Source organism: Lontra canadensis, unplaced genomic scaffold (genome assembly GCF_010015895.1).
Source record: "Lontra canadensis isolate GAN:19392208 unplaced genomic scaffold, GSC_riverotter_1.0 scaffold1, whole genome shotgun sequence".
Lineage (NCBI taxonomy): Eukaryota > Metazoa > Chordata > Mammalia > Carnivora > Mustelidae > Lontra > Lontra canadensis.
Window position 1 is genome coordinate 72,358,383 of NW_022630995.1, and position 6,382 is coordinate 72,364,764.

Sequence of the window (6,382 nt, forward strand, 5' to 3'; positions counted from 1 at the left end):
ATTATTTGCTTAAACAGTGGGTTCTTCAAATGATTTTGCCTAAGCCACCACACTTAACTGTGCAGGCTACAGAATGCACAACTCTCTCGTGTGATGTGATCCAACTCCTGGATGTGAGACCAGCCAGAGTATTCAACTATTCCCTTATGATTTTGTGAAAAATTCTACTTCCAGCACACAGTTATTTTTTGCTTTAGCCTAACATTTCACCTTAATGAGTAAGATACAAAAGAAGTACATTCCATTTCTATAAAGCACTAGTTATAATTTTATAAATATAGAATGCACAGTTTAGTGAATTACACATTTATGGTTCAGTGCATAGATCCCAAATATATAATTTTGAAAAATCTCAACTATATTAAGGATGTTGCTTTATGTATGTAACATAAAGTATATGCTGTCTCCTAGTACTTTGTATATTTAGAGATTTAATTATTCTACTCAGCCAATGACATAGCTGAAATTATTCTAAAATTGTTAAAAATGTCAATTCAGGTTAAGGTGACAAAATGACATTTGACTGGAATCTATTATAACTGACATTGTGGTTCTTTTGATTTATTTTCAGTGCTGAACACAGATATCATTTATTTTAATATTCCTCTTCTCTGGCGATGTAATAAGAGCCTAGTAAGCCAAGACTTATAAATAACGCATGTGCTCATTTCATTAATATTTTCATGATTAGCTGTTTAGGGATTTATGGATATGTTGTAGGGAACTAAGATTGGACCAGAGTATAGATTCCCTCCAGATAGAGCCAGATGCCATGGATTTTTGTAAATATGAATAAGTTGTGTTGATTGTTAAATTTTTTATTATAACTATAAATATCCAAATTCCCTTGTTTTATTAGTCCATGGATAACAAAATAAAATGAAATATAAGATTGCTTATTTAAAGGTAGCCCTCATAATTGTTGTATGGTGAAGAAGATATTTTTCTATGCTGTAAATGTCTTTGTGTGTATGTGTTTGAGTAAAATGAAAGAGAAGAAAGCAACTCCCATTTGTTACACTAATTTTTTTATATTTTTTTGTATTATCAAGTACACCTGCGCACATACACACACTCGTAGAGCATTTGGCTAAATCAAAACTATTACTTTCTATTTTCAAGATCTTATTTAATCTTGTTCACGTTTATGTTGTGATAGTCTGCTTATCGTTAAGGAAGTCAAAGCATATATAATTTCAACAGTGGATATGCTACATGCCCTATGTCTTTGATAATTTGTGATTTCTTATTTTGACAAGTAAAACGTTTTAGTGCATAGAAATGTTTTCTTATATGTTATTCAAATTGTATAAAGATGTGATTCAATAAATGTCATGTAAAAATAAGTATTTGAATATGGACTGTATTTTATTTTAAAACATTATTCAATATAACAAAGATTTTGTTCCTTCAGTTTTCATATATTTGTGTCTACTCCATCTTTAATCAGCTGCACACTTATCAATGGCAGTCTTAAAATTTACTTTTCTCTTCTGTAAAATGGGATGACATGTCTCAGAGATAATACTTCAAATATTTAATGACTAGAAAGACATGGGCCAATCAGAAGGCATGGTGCTGATTTTGTCACAGTGGGCAAAGCACCTGAATGTCAGTCCTTGTAATATCTACCTTACATGTGAAGTGAGATAAATGTGAGAACTAAAATAAACTAAATAAGACAATATATTGAAATAACAAGGAGAGAGTGTTTAACAGAAGTTACCCAAGTTAACAAATACTAGCTGAGAGCTTTATTCCCTTATTTGGCTGATCCGTCAACGTTAATTGAACAATGTAAATTGGAGAGCAAGGTATTTAAAAATATTTAGGATTGAATCAAGGGCTGGCAAAATGGATGAATAATTTTCAAATCTTGTTTAAACCTGGCTAATGGCAAGGTAAACTATTGCAAGTAAGAAGTTTCTATGTACCATGATGAAGTTTATAGTGTAAATTCCATGATAAATGAGGACATAGGAATCAATAAATTTTCAGCTTAATTGTGACCTCTCCTTGTGCTTATTTGCAATTCCCCAATCACTAAATAAAGGTTGATAAGTTAATGCGTGTGCATAAAGCACATTCTAATCTCCCTGGAAAATCTTAGTGGAAGACATAGTGATTAGGACTGTACTTGTAGTTTTAAGTTTATTCTTAAACATTAGTGGTTAAATTTCAAAAGTATTGTCAAAAAATAAAATGAAAATGACAGCTTATCTCAAAAGCAACCACAGGTCTTTGTCGACTTACTGTTGGGTTTTGTCCTAATAAATATATCATGACTTGAAAATATAAGTCACAAAATGCACTTAATACATCTAGCCTACTGAATATCATAGCTTAGCCCAGCCTACTTTAGCCAACAGTTGGGTGAAATCATCTAACACAAAGGCAATTTATAATAAAGTGTTGAATATACCATTTAATTTATTGAACACTGTATTGACAGTGAAAAACAGATTTTTTTTTTTTTTTAAACAGAATGGTTTTTAAGTGTATCCTTCTTTACCTTTGTGATTGTGTGGCTGGAATCTGGGGCTCACCGTGGTTGCCCAGCACCATGAAAGAGAATCACACTGCGCATCATAAGCCCAGGAAAAGATCAAATTCAAAGTAAGGTTTCTATTGAATGCCTACAGCTTTCAAACTGTCAAAGTTGAAAAATCTTAAGTGGAACCATCATTGTAAGTCAGGGACTGCCTGTACTTAGGAGAGCTTACCGCGGCATAGTCAAATTAGATATTAATCACAAAACAATTTGTTTGGCTTTTGAAAGTGTTATTGCCCAGAATGCCATGACAACTTCTATTTTAAGACTTTTATTACCAACTGTGAATATCCATCCTACACAGCAGTTTACGATCTTTAATAGCTGCTTATATCATTAGTTTCTCAACTTGCAGAATTTTCTTCTTTTTGTAATACATTTATCATTGGTTTACATAAAGTGAGTGCTAAAGGAGATTTTATTAAATTTTCCTGTTAAATCAACAAAATGCTTAAGAATAACATTTTGAGCCTAGACCTTTTTTTTTTTTTTTAAACTATTGTAACTACCTGCTCTAAGAGACTGGTGTTCATAGAGATAATGTACTTAGTAAAGTAAAAGATGTGAAGTACCTATTAAGCATTTTCATGTCTAGCATTGTTCAAAGAATGTTATTTTATATGTATAAATGATGAGAAATGGGGCATGGGAGAGATGGGCTGGCTATTCATCACATTCATTTATTTTGCCTCTTAGCTTCAGACTTCATTTCCCTGTGCTGTGAAATGTGGTTATATGATGAGTTCCTGATAATGAAATGTTGATGGAAGGGCTGCCGACCTCTTCTAAGTCCTGGCCCATAAAAGCCTTCTGTTTGATCTTTACAATCTCTTTCACCCAATCTGCAGTGTATGTCACTAGTTAGCCACATTTTCAAGATGGTGGAGCCTGAGTGATGGTAGAGCAGAATCTTTCTGTACCAAAACAAAAATACTCATTCCTATTTCACAAGGTCATTGGAGCAATTTACATGCCCACTAGTAATACACGGGAATTCTCTTTCTTAAGTCTCAACTGAAAGCATGATATCTTAATCAGAATCTCTTCTTTTGGAAGCCTGACCTTAGTTTTTTTCTCCCCAACAATATGAGATTGCTGGAAGCTCTACCTAGGCTTTCAGCCTGTTAAGCTTCACTCTGCTAATCTCAGTTTCTCATCCCATGAAATTTCAGAATGAACAAATCTCGAATGAAAATGCACCTTGGAATACTGCCTCACTTCTCTGGAATCCCCATTATTCCTAGGATTTGGCCTTAAACTTTCTGGCTGCTTTGGTACCTAAATTCCAACTATTCTTTCCCAGTGTTGTAAAATTTCTAAAAGCTCTGCTTAATATTCAGTTTCATGGATGCTACTTTCTTTTAGCATTCTTCTCTTAATGCATGCAGATTAAGAATAAGCAAACGTCACAAGGCAAACATAAATGAAAATGACACGGGGTGTTTGGGTGGCTCAGTCGGTATCCGACTTGATTTCAGCTCAGGTCATGATCTCAGGTCATGAGATCAGGCCTCACATGGGGCTCTGCAATGGATGTGCAGCCCGCTTAAGATTCTCTTCCTCCCTTTACCCCTCCCCCATGTGTGCATGTGCACTCTCTCTCTCCCCACCCCCACCAAAAAAAAGAAGAGAAAGAGAAGAAAATGTCAGGTTCACTTCAGTGACTTTGCCCTTTCTCTGAGACCTTGACCCCTCAACTCTTGATGACTTGATTGCTTTGTAATGTCATAAAAAATCTGTTTTTTGTTTTTTGCTTTCTATTTTGTTTGATGACTTTGGCTACTTTGGATAGGAGGTTGGGACTAAAACAAGCTGCTTTGTTTCTTCTCTCAGTCTGCACCTTTAGCTGATAGAACTGGTGCAAAACAAAGAATTATTTACCATCATGATTCTGGAGTCCTTATAGAAATCTGTGGAACTTATCAAGTCCATTTAGGTCTTCGATTGCATTCACTGGCACTGTTCAAGATAGAATATGGAGTTTAAAGGAGACTCTTGAGTCTTCTTCTGGTTTTATTAATGTGTTTCAAGGATTGGGTCTCTTTCCCCTCAGATTAAGAGAAGGATGTCAGGTTCAAAACAGTCTGCATCAGCAGCTCCCTGCAGTTTTCTGCCCCTGGTGTGGACAACCCATAATGGCACCAGCTGAGTGGAGAGAAGGAAAACGTGCATTCGTGTTGTTTCCTCTATCAGGCTATTTTACCCATGTGCGTGCTGACAGGAAGGGGTCCATAACTTGGTTTTGGATGGTTTTCAAATAAAACTCACTTCTCTAGAGAACATGAACTTCTCTACTGGAGATTTAATTTTATGGGACAAGTATGCAGATCAGACATCCTGAAATTGCCTGAGACCAAAAATGGGAATAAAAGACAGGCTATGTTAAAAAGGTGAGAATATAAGAAAATCAGAGGGTACAGAGTTCACATCCTCTGAATGGAAGCACAGCTTGTATTAGGAAAAAAAAAAAAAAAAACAAAAAAAAACACCCTTGTTTCACCTCTGTGTCAAATCTATGCAAGCAGTGTAGATCAAAAAGAGGTAGAGGTTTTGATAGGTACAAACTGTTCATTTAATAACACAAATGTGTCTTGTTACAAAAGCAAGGGGGATGTGTGTGACCCAGCAAATTATCCTGAATTGAATAAGTTGGGATGCCATCATACTGGCAGTAATAGAGAGCAGGTTGTAAAATACAGGTTTTACTATTATTTAAGTATGGCAAGGTCCACAGATTAGGAGACAACTGGCATTGAAAAGTTAGTTACACTCACACTATGAGGATGAAGAACCATATGGGAAAGCATTATGTTATAATTGATTAGGAGGCAAAGAAGAGAGGGGTAATGGTGAGTTAGAGCCTTTATTGTGGTTTTCTAGGGATGGAATGGGTGAGGTAGAGTAGGAAGGCTAAACGGGCTTAGTATTGGTGAGTTTAAATAAATTCATCAGGCTCTGGGGTACAGGGTTCTTGGCCCTGGGGTGTTTAGGGTTGGAGGATGGTGGCCTAGATTGTAAAACAGTTGGAAATGTGGGCTTTGGCTTAGTTAGTTTGCATAAGAGAGGACCGTTTTCTAACTCTAAAAATTAGCTAACCCTGAGAGGGAAGACCCTTCAGGATTAGTGAGGCCCCAGGTGTCATAGCGTCATAGTATAGAAAATATACACACACATGGTCAATACAACTATCCAGGCACTAGTGGAATGGTATGAAATAACTGATTTTAAAATTCCATTTTTTTTTCTATCCCACTAGTGAATTTTGGCTAGCAGCAACTTCCTTTTTTATAGAATACCTAGAACTGAGAAGATAGCTCTGAGTTTTCCCATTAAGGCTGGAAAACTAGTTAGGATCCCAAAATACTTAGTGAGAAATATCAAAGGAGACACCTTATAGATGAAAGGCACCACTGTGGCTGGGTCTCACATAGAATATGAATACAACTGGCAGGTGGATTTTGTCTCATGACTAGTGGTTCTGAAGAGGGTGTCTGTACAGTGGTGGATGCCTTTTCAGGGACAGAATTACAGCGTCTATCTGAACTTCTATAGATGCATAGAAATCATACAAATTTTGGTATATAAACAATCTTTAACTTTCACCTATCAAGAAAGCCACTTCATTGCCTATGATAGAATTGAGCCTGCTTTGAGAATATGACTTTGACTTTTCACCCACCATGCTGTCTTTTAGGAAAGATAATTGAGACATGGAATGTAATTCTGAAGGAGAAATAAAACAAAGACAACAACTTCAATCAACACCATCAGCTACTTTTCCTGTCAAAAATCTTAATGATTAATAGAACTTAAGAAAAAAAAAAAAAGAGG